The following is a 14,523-nucleotide window of genomic DNA, read 5'->3' on the forward strand; positions in this document are numbered from 1 at the left end:
TCATCAAGTTGTCCCGTCACATCCTCAAAGGGCTCAATAAGGTGTGTGAGGCCTGACCTGTCCCCTCACAAAGCCATGCTGACTAGCTTTAATCAAACCATGTTCTTCCAAGTAGTCAGAAATCTCAGCATCCTCTCCAGTACCTTGCTTCCTACGGACTGACTGGTCTGTAATTCCCAGGGATCTCCCTATTCCCTTTCTTGAACAGAGGAACAACATTCCCCTCCCTCCAATCATCCGGTAATACTCCTGTGGAGAGTGAGGATGCAAAGATCATCGCCAGCGATCTCATTCCTCCCTTCTCGTAATTACCTTGGATCTATCCAGTCCGGACCTGGGGACTTATCCATCTTGATGCTTCCCAAAATTCCCAGCATATCCACGTCCTTAAAATCGATCTGTTCAAACCTATTAACCTGGTCCACTGTTCTCACTATCAACAAGGTGATAGTGAAAACTGAAGCAAAAAAACTCATTTGTGGCCCTCCCTTTACTCTTCAGACTCCCGGCACAAGTTCCCTCCCCTATCCCTGACCGGCCTGACCCTCTCTCTGATCATTCTCTTATTCCTCACGTAAGGGTGGAGCGCCTTTGGGTTTTCCCTAATCCTTCCCGTCAAGGCTTTTTCACGCCCCCTTCTAGCTCTCCTCAGTCCATTTCTGAGTTCTTTCCCAGCTCCCCCAGTAATCCTCTAAAGCTCTGCCACATCCTGGCTCCCTCAACCTTAAGTAAGTTTCCTTCTTCATTTTGACAAGAAGCTCAGTGGTTAGCACTGTTGCCTCACGGCACCGGGGACCCGGGTTCGATTCCAGCCTCGGGGCGACTGTCTGTGTGGAGTTTGCACATTCTCCCCCCCGTGTCTGTGTGGGTTACCCCCGTGTGCTCCGGTTTCCTCCCACAGTCCAAAGATGTGCAGGTTAGGGTGGATTGGCCATGCTAAATTACCCATAGTGCTCAGGGATGTGCAGGTTAGGGTGGATTGGCCGTGCTAAATTACCCATAGTGCTCAGGGATGTGCAGGTTAGGGTGGATTGGCCATGCTAAATTACCCATAGTGCTCAGGGATGTGCAGGTTAGGGTGGATTGGCCGTGCTAAATTACCCATAGTGCTCAGGGATGTGCAGGTTAGGGAGGATTGGCCGTGTTAAATTACCCATAGTGCTCAGGGATGTGCAGGTTAGGGTGGATTGGCCGTGCTAAATTACTCATAGTGCTCAGGGATGTGCAGGTTAGGGTGGATTGGCCGTGTTAAATTACCCATAGTGCTCAGGGATGTGCAGGTTAGGGTGGATTGGCCGTGCTAAATTACCCATAGTGCTCAGGGATGTGCAGGTTAGGGTGGATTGGCCGTGTTAAATTACCCATAGTGCTCAGGGATGTGCAGGTTAGGGTGGATTGGCCGTGCTAAATTACTCATAGTGCTCAGGGATGTGCAGGTTAGGGTGGATTGGCCATGCTAAATTACTCATAGTGCTCAAGGATGTGCAGGATAGCGTAGATTGGCCGTGCTGAATTACCTACAGTGTTCAAGGATGTGCAGGTTAGGGTGGATTGGCCATGCTAAATTACCGATAGTGCTCAGGGATGTGCAGGTTAGGGTGGATTAGGAAGGTCCTTCTTCAAGGACCGCAATTTCCCGCCAGACATAGTCGACGATGCCCTCCACCGCATCTCTTCCACTTCCCGCTCCTCCGCCTTTGAGCCCCGCCCCTCCAACCACCACCAGGACAGAACCCTACTGGTCCTCACCTACCACCCCACCAACCTCCATGTACAACGTATCATCTGCCATCATTTCCGCCACCTCCAAACGGACCCCACCACCAAGGATATATTTCCCTCCCCTCCCCTATCAGCGTTCCGAAAAGAACACTCCCTCCGTGACTCCCTCGTCAGGTCCACACCCCCCACCAACCCAACCTCCACTCCCGGCACCTTCCCCTGCAACCGCAAGAAATGCAAAACGTGCGCCCACACCTCCCCCCTTACTTCCCTCCAAGGCCCCAAGGGATACTTCCATATCCGCCACAGATTCACCTGCACCTCCACACACATCATCTATTGCATCCGCTGCACCCGATGTGGCCTCCTCCATATTGGGGAGACAGGCTGCCTACTTGCGGAACGTTTCAGAGAACACCTCTGGGACACCCGGACCAACCAACCCAACCACCCCGTAGCCCAACACTTTAACTCCCCTTCCCACTCCACCAAGGACATGCAGGTCCTTGGACTCCTCCATCGCCAGACCATGGCAACACGACGGTTGGAGGAAGAGCGCCTCATCTTCTGCCTGGGAACCCTCCAACCACAAGGAATGAACTCAGATTTCTCCAGTTTCCTCATTTCCCCTCCCCCCACCTTGTCTCAGTCAAATCCCTCGAACTCAGCACCGCCTTTTTAACCTGCAATCTTCTTCCTGACCTCTCCGCCCCCACCCCAGTCTGACCTATCACCCTCACCTTGACCTCCCGCCACCTATCGCAATTCCAACGCCCCTCCCCCAAGTCCCTCCTCCCTACCTTTTATCTTAGCCTGCTGGACACACTTTCCTCATTCCTGAAGAAGGGCTTATGCCCGAAACGTTGATTCTCCCGTAGTGTTAGGTCCATTAGTCAGAGGGAAATGGGTCTGGGTGGGTTGCTGTTTGCAGGGTCGGTGTGGACTGGTTGGGCCGAAGGGCCTGTTTCCACACTGGAGGGACTCTCATCTAATCCTGTCATCCCAGGTCCCTTCACCTCACAATTCCTTGCCTGACTGGGTGGGACAAAGTTATCCAACACTCGCAACAAGTGCTCCTTGTGCCTTTCCTGGAGAGTAATTGTTTCCAATTTATACTCCACAGCAGTCTAATTACCCCCCTCCCCCAATTAAATACCTTCCCACACCGTCTGCTCCTATCCCTCTCCATGGCTGTGGTCAAGGTGAGGCAGCTGTGGTCACCCGCACCGAAATGCTCTCCCACCGAGAGATCTGACTCCCGGCCTGGCTCGTTGCCTAGCACCAAATCCAATATGGCCTCCCCTCCTAGTCGGCCTATCCACGTATTGAGTCAGGAGTCCTCCCTCGACACACCAGACACAATCGGCTCTATCCGTTCCATAAGGAAGGTTCCAATCGATATTGGGGATGTGGAAGTCACCCGTAACGACAACTCTGTTACATCTGCACCTTTTAAGATCTGCTGTCCAATCTGTTCTTCCATCTCTCTGCAGTTGTTGGGGGGGTGGGGTCTATAGAAAACTCCCAGTAAAGTGACTGCTCCTTTCCCGTTTCGGACTTCCACCCATACTGACCCAGTAGACAAATCCTTCTCAACGACCACATTTCCAACAACTGTGGCTCACTCTTTAATTAACAATCCTACTCCCCCTCCTCTTTTACCGCTCCCCCACCCCCCATCTCCCTGTTCTTTTTCAAAGATCCCAACCCTGGAACATCCAGCAACCATTCCTGCCCCCTGTAAAGTCCATGTCTCAGTTATGGTCACAACATCGTAGTTCCAAGTACTGATCCGTGCTCTAAGTTCATCGCTCTGAGATTGTATTCCTTCAACTTTAGAAGGTTGAGGGGAGGTTGAGGGTAGAAACGTACAAGATTAATGCGTGGCTCAGAAAGGGATGGCCGCTGGGAATTTGTTTCCGTGAGGCGGGGGAGAGACTAGGATCCGTGGGCACAGCCTTAGAATGAGAAGGGGTCAATTTAGAACGGAAACGAGGTGACGTTTCTTCAGCCAGAGAGCGGTCGGCCTGTGAAATTCGTTGCCACAGCGCGCAGGGACGTTAAACGTCTTCAAGGCAGAGATCGATAAATTCTTGATCTCGCAAGGATTTACGGGGAGAGCGCGGGTAAGTGGCGTTGAAGTGCCCGTGATTAAATGGCGGAGAGGACTCGATGGCCTTATTTCCACTCCTATGGTCTGATTCCTGACACTCCTTGCATTGAAACCGGCACACTTTAACCCAACCCTTCGTCTTAACCACAGAGTATCCTTCCAGACAGACCCTCTGCATTCTATTTCTGCCCGTTCAACAACTACCCTCTCCTCTGATCAGTAACTCTGGTTCCCAGCCCCCTTGCCAATCTAGTTTAAATCGTCCCGAAGAGCTCTAGCAAACCCCCTCGCCCAGGGTATTGGTGCCCCTCCAGTCCAGGTGCAACCCATCCCTCTTGTACAGGTCCCACCTTCCCCAGAAGGTATCCCAATGATCTACCCATGTGAAGCCCTCCCTCCTGCGCCAGCCCTGTCATGATCACGTCAACTGGACTAATAATCCAGAGTTTAATGAGCTGAAGACGTGAGGTGAAATCCCGGCCACCAATGGGATTCAAATTCCGACTCAATTCGCGACCTCGAGACAAAACACCTGGAGTTGGAAGTTAGTCTCAGATCGTGAGTCTACCACTGATCACCCTTTTGGCAGGAGGGTGGGGCAGGGGGTGGGAAGGGGGGAATGTATCTGCTGTCCTTACCCCATCTGGGCCTCCGTATGACTCCAGTGCTAGACTCGAGGGCAAGTCTAGGGCAGGGCCAACAGAGGAGACATTTCTTCAGCCAGAGAGCGGTCGGCCTGTGAAATTCGTTGCCACGGAGCGCAGGGACGTTAAACGTCTTCAAGGCAGAGATTGATAAAGTCTTGATCTCGCAAGGATTTATGGGCTACGGGGAGAACTTGCAGGAAATGGAATGGAAGATGCACTTGAAGGTCAGAAATCTTTATGAAATGAGGTGCATATGTAATATATTTCTTCGGTAATGGTAGCAAAGCCAAAGGATTGGAGTTGGGCTATCGTCAAGGTAATGAGCCTGACTCTGCGCGCACACACACTCAAAACATAGAAACAGCGCATACTCAAACACACTTACTCTTTCTCAGGCATACCTAACACTCATGATTAGATTCCCTACAGTGTGGAAACAGGCCCTTCGGCCCAACAAGTCCACACCGACCCTCCGAAGAGCAACCCACACAGACCCACTCCCCTACACTTAACACTACTGACAATTTAACATGGCCAAATCACCCTGACCTGCACATTTTTGGACTGTGGGAGCACCCGGAGGAAACCCACGCAGACAGTTGCCTGAGGCGGGAATTGAACCCAGCTCCCTGGCTCTGTGAGTCAGCAGTGCTGACCACTGAGCCACCATACCGCCCACACTCTTGTCTGCGGAGAAACCTGGCTAAGAGGGAATTTGTCAAAGTCACCTTCCTGGGCCGTGTTATCGGACACGAACAGATGGCCCCCACAGACTGTGGTAACAAAGGTTGCTGGGGAGTTTCCCACAGCATTGAGGAATGCCGCGCTACGGTTCCTGGGATCGAGCGGTTTTGCCGGAAATTTGGACCGGATTTTCGCAGAATCACTGTGGGTGTTTGTGTGTGAGTGTGTATGAGTGTTGGTGTGTGTATGTGTATGAGTGTGTGTGTGTGTGTGAGTGCATGTGTATGTGTGAGTGTGTGGGTGTTTGTGTGTGAGTGTGTATGAGTGTTGGTGTGTGTATGTGTATGAGTGTTGGTGTGTGTATGTGTATGAGTGTGTGTGTGTGTGTGAGTGCATGTGTATGTGTGAGTGTGTGGGTGTTTGTGTGTGAGTGTGTATGAGTGTTGGTGTGTGTATGTGTATGAGTGTGTGTGTGTGTGTCTGAGTGTATGTGTGTGTGAGTGTGTGTGTATGAGTGTTTGTGTGTGCGTATGAGTGTTTGTGTGTGTATATATGAGTGTTTGTGTGTGTATGAGTGCGTGTGTGTATGAGTGTGTGTGTGTGTACGAGTGTGTGTGTGTATGAGTGTTTGTGTGTGTGTGTGTGTGAGTGTGTGAGTGTGTGTGTACGAGTGTGTGTGTGCATGAGTGTTTGTGTGTGTGTGCATGAGTGTTTGTGTGTGTGTGTATAAGAGTGTTTGTGTATGAGTGCGTGTGTGTATGAGTGTTTGTATGTGAGTGCGTGTGTGTGTGTATATGAGTGTTTGTGTGTGAGTGTGTTCGAGTTTGTTTATGAGTGTTTGTGTGTGTTCAAGTCTGTGAATGAGTGTTTGTGTGTGTGTGTATGAGTGTTTGTGTGTGAGTGTGTTTGAGTTTGTTTATGAGTGAGAGTGTGTGTTCAAGTCTGTGAATGATTGTGTGTGTGTGTGTGTATGAGTGTGTGTTCAAGTCTGTTTATGAGTGTTTGTGCGTGTGAGTGTGGATTCAAGTCTGTGTATGAGCGTTTGTGTGTGTGAGTGTGGGTTCAAGTCTGTGTATGAGCGTTTGTGCGTGAGAGTGTGTGTTCAAGTCTGTGTATGAGTGTTTGTGTGTGTGAGTGTGTGTTCAAGTCTGTGTATGAGTGTTTGTGCATGTGAGTGTGGGTTCAAGTCTGTGTATGAGTGTTTGCGCGTGTGAGTGTGTGTTCAAGTCTGTGTATGAGTGTTTGCGCGTGTTCGAGTCTGTGTATGAGTGTTTGTGTGTGAGTGTGTGTGTGTGTATTCAAGTCTGTGTATGAATGTTTGTGTGTGTGTGAGTGTGTGTGTTTGGGTCTGTGTTTCAGTGTTTGTGTGTGTGAGTGTGTGTTCAGGCCTGTGTATGAGAGTGTGAGTTAATTGATTGGGTTGATTCCTGAGTTGAGGGGGTTGGCTTATGAGAGAGACTGAGCAGACTGGGACTATATTCAATGGAATTTAGCAGAATGAGGGGGGGGTGGGGTTTATAGAAACATATAAAACGATGACAGGAATAGATAAGATAGGAGCAGGGAGGTTGTTCCCACTGGTAGGTGAGACTAGAACTAGGGGGAGTCAGTCTCAAAATAAGGGGGGGAGCAGATTTCGGACGGAGGAATTTCTTCACCCAGAGGATTGTGAATCGGTGGCATTCCCCGCCCAGTGAATCATCGAGGCTACCTCGTTGAATGTTTTGAAGGCAAAGATGGATTTTGGAACAGTAAAGGAATGAAGGGGGAAGGGATGAGGAAGTGGAGTTGAGTCCCCGAGAGAGATCAGCCATGATCCTATTGAAGGGCGGGGGGCAGGCTTGAGGTGGGGGGAGGGGGGGGGGCAGACGGCCTACTCCTGCTCTCTCCAAAACGCAGAGGCCCTTTTCAGAGAAGTAGACAATAGGTGCAGGAGTAGGCCATTCTGCCCTTCGAGCCTGCACCACCATTCAATATGATCCTGGCTGATCATCCTCAATCAGTATCCTGTTCCTGCCTTATCTCCACTATCCTTGAGAGCTCTATCCAACTCTTTCTTAAACCAATCCAGAGACTTGGCCTCCACTGCCTTCTGGGGCAGAACATTCCACACACCCATCACTCTCTGGGTGAAGAGGTTTCTCCTCATCTCTGTCCTAAATGGCCTAACACTTATTTTTAAGCTGTGTCCTCTGGTTCGGGACTCACCCATCAGCAGAAACATGTTTCCTGCCGCCAGAGTGTCCAATCTTTTAATAATCTTATACGTCTCAATCAGATCCCCCCTCAGCCTTCTAAACTCGAGCATATACAAGCCCAGTCGCTCCAATCTTTCAACGTAAGGTAGTCCCGCCATTCTGGGAATTGACCTCGTGAACCTACGCTGCACTCCCTCAATAGCCAGAATAATCACAGGAGCAGTAGCTAATCTCCACTCGACAGTCTGCACATCCCCACTGCACGTCAAACTGCTGAGATATCCGACTCCCCCCTCAAGCTGGGGCAGACGATAACCTTTGCCAAACGACACTGGCCGAGATGCCATAATTGCCACTTGGGCTGGTAAAGCTTCGCACCTTCAAGCCTCCACTTTGAAGGCGTGCTCCCTGGTTACCGACGTGCCGTTGGAACTGAGAAAGTGACGCAAGACTGACGGCGTGTCTAAGTGTTTGTGTGTGTGTGTGTGAGTGTGTGTGTGAGTGTGTGTATGAGTGATTGTGTGTGTGTGTGTATGAGTGATTGTGTGTGTGAGTGCGTGTGTGTATGAGTGATTGTGTGTGTGAGTGTGTATGTGTGAGTGTGTGTATGAGTGTTTGTGTGTGTGAGTGTGTATGAGTGTTTGTGTGTGTGTGTGAGTGTGTGTATGAGTGTTTGTGTGTGTGTGTGTGTGTATGAGTGTTTGTGTGTGTGTGTATGAGTGATTGTGTGTGTGAGTGCGTGTGTGTATGAGTGATTGTGTGTGTGAGTGTGTATGTGTGAGTGTGTGTATGAGTGTTTGTGTGTGTGTGTGTATGAGTGATTGTGTGTGTGAGTGCGTGTGTGTATGAGTGTTTGTGTGTGTGTGTGTATGAGTGTTGGTGTGTGTATGTGTATGTGAGTGTATGTGTGTGTTTGTGTGTATGTGAGTGTGTGTGAGTGTATGTGTGTGTGTGTGAGTGCATGTGTATGTGTATGTGAGTGTATGAGTGTGTGTGTGTGTATGTGTATGTGTGTGTGTGAGTGCATGTGTATGTGTGAGTGTTTGTGTGTGAGTGTGTATGAGTGTTGGTGTGTGTATGTGTATGAGTGTGTGTGTGAGTGTGTGTGTGAGTGTATGTGTGTATGAGTGTTTGTGTGTGTAAGTGTGTGTGTATATGAGTGTTTGTGTTTGTGTGTGTATGAGTGTGTGTGTGTGTATGAGTGTGTGTGTGTACGAGTGTGTGTGTGTATGAGTGTTTGTGTGTGTGTGAGTGTGTGTGTGTATGAGTGTGTGTGTGTATATGAGTGTGTGTGTGTATGAGTGTTTGTGTGAGTGTGTGTGTGTACGAGTGTGTGTGTGTACGAGTGTGTGTGTGCATGAGTGTTTGTGTATGTGAGTGTGTGTGTGTATGAGTGTTTGTGTGTGTGAGTGCGTGTGTGTGTGTGTATATGAGTGTTTGTGTGTGAGTGTGTTTGAGTTTGTTTGTGAGTGTTTGTGTGTGTTCAAGTCTGTGAATGATTGTGTGTGTGTGTATGAGTGTTTGTGTGTGTGTGTTGAAGTCTGTGAATGAGTGTTTGTGTGCGTGTGTATGAGTGTTTGTGTGTGTGTGTGAGAGTCTGTGTGTGTGTGAATGTGTGTGTGAGTGTGTGTGTGTGACAGTATGTGTGCATGTGTGTGAGAGTGTGAGTGTGTGTGTATGAGTGAGTGTGAATGTGTGTGAGTGTGAGTATGTGTGTGTGTGTGAGAGTGAATGTGTGTGAGTGTAAGTGTGTGTGAGTGCGTGTGTGTGAGAGAGTGTGTGTGTGTGTGAGAGAGAGTGTGTGTGTGTATGTGAGTGTGAGTGTGTGTGTGTGTGTGTGTGAGTGTGTGTGAGAGTGTGTAAGTGTCTGTCTGTGGACAACTTGCAGAACTCCCTCTGACTCCAAACGGGGCATCTCTGAGAGCGCTCGCCCAGGCCCGATCTGCCTTTATCTGGTGGCTGGCAGAAAAAGGCTAACCCAACCAGGGAACACACACTAACCCAAGGCCGGAGAGTGGGGATAAGGGGTTTTGGGCTGAACTGGGGGCGGTAAAGTCCGCCCTTGTCATAGGAAGACGGATTGGAACAGTCGAAAGGAGAGAACTATTGCGTTCCATCAGCGGCACCGTGAAGGAGGTCTGGACATTTCAAACATTAATGGGTTGAACCATAAGCTGGGTTGGGGTGGTGTCAACACTTTCATGGCCACATCACACACGGGCACATATGTCACGGAGCGCCGGGTGCTGGGAATGGCCAGGGAAGGTGGCGCTTTGACCGGCACAGACTTAATGGGCCGAAGGGCCTTATTCCCCTAGGCTGCAAACCTCCGAGACCCGCGGGGACTAATCCGCTCTGCAGGTGAGGAGGAAGATCCCACGGGGCCTTCGATTGGTCAGGGGAGAGGAATCGAACGGGAGGGATCTACTCAGCTGGTACTTGGAAATCCTCCTCAAAGGTTTAACGTCGGAGAACAAACACACCCACTACGAACCCCGTTGCCCATCTCTCCGCCAATTGGCATTGGCTCGTGCCCGCGGTTCACCATTTCCCATTGTCTCAAAACGGCCACACAGAAATGGCCCGGAATAGCTTGCCAGTTTTTTAAAAAAATCATGAGAGCGGTACATTTCCACACAGCTTTTAGTCCAGTTAGAGTCATCGAGATGTACAGCACAGAAACAGACCCTTCGGCCCAACCCGTCCATGCCCACCCAGATATCCCAACCCAATCTAGTCCCACCTGCCAGCACCCGGCCCATATCCCTCCATACCCTTCCTATTCATATAACCATCCAGATGCCTTTTAAGTGTTGCCATTGTACCAGCCTCCACCACTTCCTCTGGCAGCTCATTCCATACACGTACCACCCTCTGTGTGAAAAAGTTGCCCCTTACCTCCCTTTTATATCTTTCCCCTCTCACCCTAAACCTATGCCCTCTAGTTTTGGACTCCCCCACCCCAGGGGAAAAGACCTTGTCTAATTACCCTATCCGTGCCCCCCTCATGATTTTATAAACCTCTATAAGGTTACCCCTCAGTCTCCGACGCTCCAGGGAAAACAGACCCCAGCCTCTCCCTGTAGCTCAAACCCTCCAACACCCTTGTAAATCTTTTCTGAACCCTTTCAACATCTTTCCGATAGGAAGGAGACCAGAATTGCACGCAATATTCCAACAGTGGCCTAACCAATGTCCTGTCCAGCCGCAACATGACCTCCCAACTCCTGTACTCAATACTCTGACCAATAAAGGAAAGCATACCAAACGCCTCCTTCACTATCCTATCTCCCTGCGACTCCACTTTCAAGGAGCTATGTACCTGCACTCCAAGGTCTCTTTGTTCAGCAACACTCCCCAGGACCTTACCGTTAAGTCCCGCCCGGAATAGCTTGGCCATCAAATTCTGCCTTGCGGAAGTTCTCCAACAGCAGAGATAATTCCGAATTCAATGCAGACCGATTCCCCGTGAGTGCCAGCCTTAATTTGACACCTCCCTCCCCCACCCCGAGGGTATTTGTGCACCCGGTGACCCGGTTCAATGAGGGGGGGTGTTGGATTGGTCTCTACCTTCGGCCCGGAATCAACATGGAGGCCCAGGGCGGTTTCACTGACCTGTGAAGCGTGGGCGGCAGCGCAGGCCTCATCGAGCTCGCGGGTTGTGACGCTCCCGCCGCGGCGCCCCTCGCACGGAGGTGGGGATGTAGCGGGCGACGTGGACTCCCTAGCTCCTCGCACCAGGCCGTCGGAAGGGCTGGGGACAAGGGAGAACGAGTCAGCGAGGCCGACGACCGAGATACAAATCGAAAACTCCCCCCCCCACCCCCCTCCAACCCTGGTCAAGACGCCGGGCACCACTCCAATACTTGACCCCTCCAGCCTGGTATTCAATAGGGTCATGGCTTTCCCCCATGATTCCCTGGCTGATCAAGGACTTTAGTGATCTCGGACTAAGCCCCACTCTCTGCGACTGGATCCTCAGTTTCCTCACCCACAGGCCACAATCAGTGAAGATTGGCGACCATATTTCACCCTCACTAACACTCAACACTGGAGCCCCCCCCCCCCCAGGGGTGCATACTCAGCCCTCTACTGTACCCACTGTATACCCATGACTGCATCGCCAAATACCAGACTAATGCCATTCACACATTCGCTGTCGACACCACCACAGTCGGTCGAATCTCAGATGGCGATGAAACAGACTACAGACGGGAGACGGAAGACCTGGTCAAGAACAACTTAGCTCTCAATGTCGGCAAAACCAAGGAACTCTATTGACGCCCAGCGGGATGTTACTCATGCCCCCCCCCCCCACACATTAACAGCACAGAGGTGGAACGAGTCATCCACAACAAACTTTCTTGGCCTCTTCATGTGGACGCACTGGTTACACAGGCCCAACAACGTCTCTTCTCCCTCAGGAAGCTGAGGAGATTTGGCGAATACCCTCGCCAACTTTTATCGGTGCGCCATCGAGAGCGTTCTGTCTGGACGTATCCCGACCTGGTAACGGCAACTGTGTACCCATTCAAGGTCGGAGACGGTTACAGAGAGGGGTGAACCCGGCCTGGACACTCACAAAGGCCAACCTCCCATCGATAGAATCCATCTCCCAGGCCCGCGGCCAGGGAAAGGCCGCCAGCATTCTCAAAGCTCCATCCCACCCTGGCAATGTTTTTCTACAGCCTCTACCATCGGGGGGAGAAGGTACAGAAGGCTGAACACACACACACACACACACCAGCCGGTTTAGGAACAGTTTCTACCCTACTGTTGTTAGAACACTGAATGGACTCGCAAACTCTTAACATTCGCCTGGACCTGTGTATTTTAGTTTTGCTGCTGTTTACCTAATATTTACTTATCTATACTCCTTAACTCCGTGATCTACCTGTATTGCTCACTAAACAAAGCTTTTCACTGTGTCTCGGTACACGGGACAATAAATTCATTTCAATTCACAACTGCTCACAGTGCTCTAGAAGTGGTCTCTCCAGCACCTTGTCTAGTTGCAGTAAGACTTCCCTACTCTTACCCTCCAACCCCTTTGAAATAAGGGCCAACATTCCATTTGCCTTTCCTGATTACTTCCTATCCTGATGTGCTAGCTTTCTGTACAAGAATTCCACCTCCCCTCCCCCCCCAACCTCCAAATCCCTATGTGTTGCAGCTTTCCGCAGCCTTGAATGTTCCCTCAGATTACAATGGGATCTGGACCAGATGGGCCAATGGGCTGGGAAGTGGCAGATGGAGTTTAATTCAGATAAATGCGAGGTGCTGCATTGTGGGAAAGCAAATCTTAGCAGGACTTATACACTTAATGGTAAGGTCCTAGGGAGTGTTGCTGAACAAAGAGACCTTGGAGTGCAGGTTCATAGCTCCTTGAAAGTGGAGTCGCAGGTAGATAGGATAGTGAAGGCAGCATTTGGTATGCTTTCCTTTATTGGTCAGAGTATTGAGCACAGGAGTTGGGAGGTCATGTTGCGGCTGTACAGGACATTGGTTAGGCCGCTGTTGGAATATTGCGTGCAATTCTGGTCTCCTTCCTATCGGAAAGATGTTGTGAAACTTGAAAGGGTTCAGAAAAGATTTACAAGGATGTTGGAGGATTTGAGCTACAGGGAGAGACTGAACAGGCTGGGACTGTTCTCCCTGGAGAGTCGGAGGCTGAGGGGTGACCTTATAGAGGTTTACAAAATTATGAGGGGCATGGATAGGATAAATAGACAATGTCTTTTCCCTGGGGTCGGGAGTCCAGAACTAGAGGGCCTAGGTTTAGGGTGAGAGGGAAAGATATAAAAGGGGCACATTTTTCACGCAGAGGGTGGTGCGTGTATGGAATGAGCTGCCAGAGGAAGTGGTGGAGGCTGGTACAATTGCTACATTTAAAAGGCATCTGGCTGGGTATATGAATAGGAAGGGTTTGGAGGGATATGGGCCAAGTGCTGGCAGGTGGGACTAGATTGGGTTGGGTTTTCTAGTTGGCACGGACAAGTTGGACCGAAGGGTCTGTTTCCATGCTGTACATCTCTATGGCTCGATGTACCTAGGCACAGTGAAGAGTTTTGTTTTACGTGCAGATTATACCATACAAAGTGCATTAAAGTAATAGATCAGAGTGAGGAATATAATGTTACTGCTGCAGAGAAAGAGCAAGATCAACATTCAATATAAAGTTGAAAACTTAATGTCCATTCAGAAATCTCTTGAATCTGTAGGTCTGTGTGTTTAATTTTTTTTGTATCTTTGCCCAACAAAAGAAGATGGGAGAGAATATAATTTGGGCTTGCAGCGAGTAACTCCCCTCCTGACTCCCGCTAAAGCCTGTCCCCCACCATTGACAAGGCCGAAGTCAGGAGGGTGTGAGGGAATACTCCCCACTTGCCCTGGATGGGGAGGGGGGGAGGGGCAGCTCCAACAACACTCGAGAAGCTCGACACCATCCAGGGACAAAGCAGCCCCCCCGCTCGATTGTCCCCACCCCCACAAACCCCCACTCCCTCCACCCCTCTGACGCTCAGTAACAGCAGTGGGTACCATCTACAAGACGCACTGCAGCAACTCCCCCAGGCTCCTCAGACAGCACCTTCCAAACCCCACGGCCACTTCCATCGGGAAGGACAAGGGGCAGCAGGTACATGGGAACACCACCCCCCTGCAAGTTCCCCTCCGAGCCCCTCACCGTCCCGACTCGGAAATCTATCGGCCGTTCCTTCAGTGTCGCTGGGTCAGAATCCTGGCTCTCCCTCCCTGACAGCGCTGTGTCGGGGGGGGTCCCTACACCACACGCGGTTCAAGATGGTGGCTCACCCCAACCACCCACCTTCTCAAGGGGGCAATTGGGTGGGTAAAATTGGTCAATAAGGACTGGGTCCAGCCAGTGACCCCCACTTCCCGCAAGTGAATAAAGTTTAAAAAGGAGTTACATTGGCCATCTTCCAATCGAACGTGAGCATCTCTGAACCAAAAGGGCTTGACAGATCTAAAACCAACATATTAACTATTTCACTGCTTTCAAGAAATCCATCAGGAGACGTGTCAACCCATAGGTCCAACGACTTGCATTGAATCACCTCCCTGGTGATTATAATTTACCCTCCCTTCCATTGACAGGTTTATCGTGTCTGACAGATGCGACTTGTACCTGTTACAGAGA

The 14,523-nt window shown here is 50.5% G+C and overlaps 1 protein-coding gene across 3 annotated transcripts in view; it reads right to left on the reverse strand.

Moving 5' to 3' along the window:
* LOC122542986 (zinc finger MIZ domain-containing protein 1-like) overlaps window positions 1-14,523 on the reverse strand; it is a 92,300-nt gene that overhangs the window by 71,372 nt on the left and 6,405 nt on the right. For all 3 annotated transcript variants that reach the window (XM_087984390.1, XM_087984389.1, XM_087984388.1), the window contains exon 3: window positions 10,980-11,118. The gene's annotated coding sequence lies outside the window, so the exon portion shown is untranslated. The remainder of the gene's footprint in view (window positions 1-10,979; window positions 11,119-14,523) is intronic.

The sequence above is a fragment of the Chiloscyllium plagiosum genome, unplaced genomic scaffold (genome assembly GCF_037043375.1).
Source record: "Chiloscyllium plagiosum isolate Xiang-an unplaced genomic scaffold, Cpla_swu_hap1 HiC_scaffold_48, whole genome shotgun sequence".
NCBI classification, from domain to species: domain Eukaryota; kingdom Metazoa; phylum Chordata; class Chondrichthyes; order Orectolobiformes; family Hemiscylliidae; genus Chiloscyllium; species Chiloscyllium plagiosum.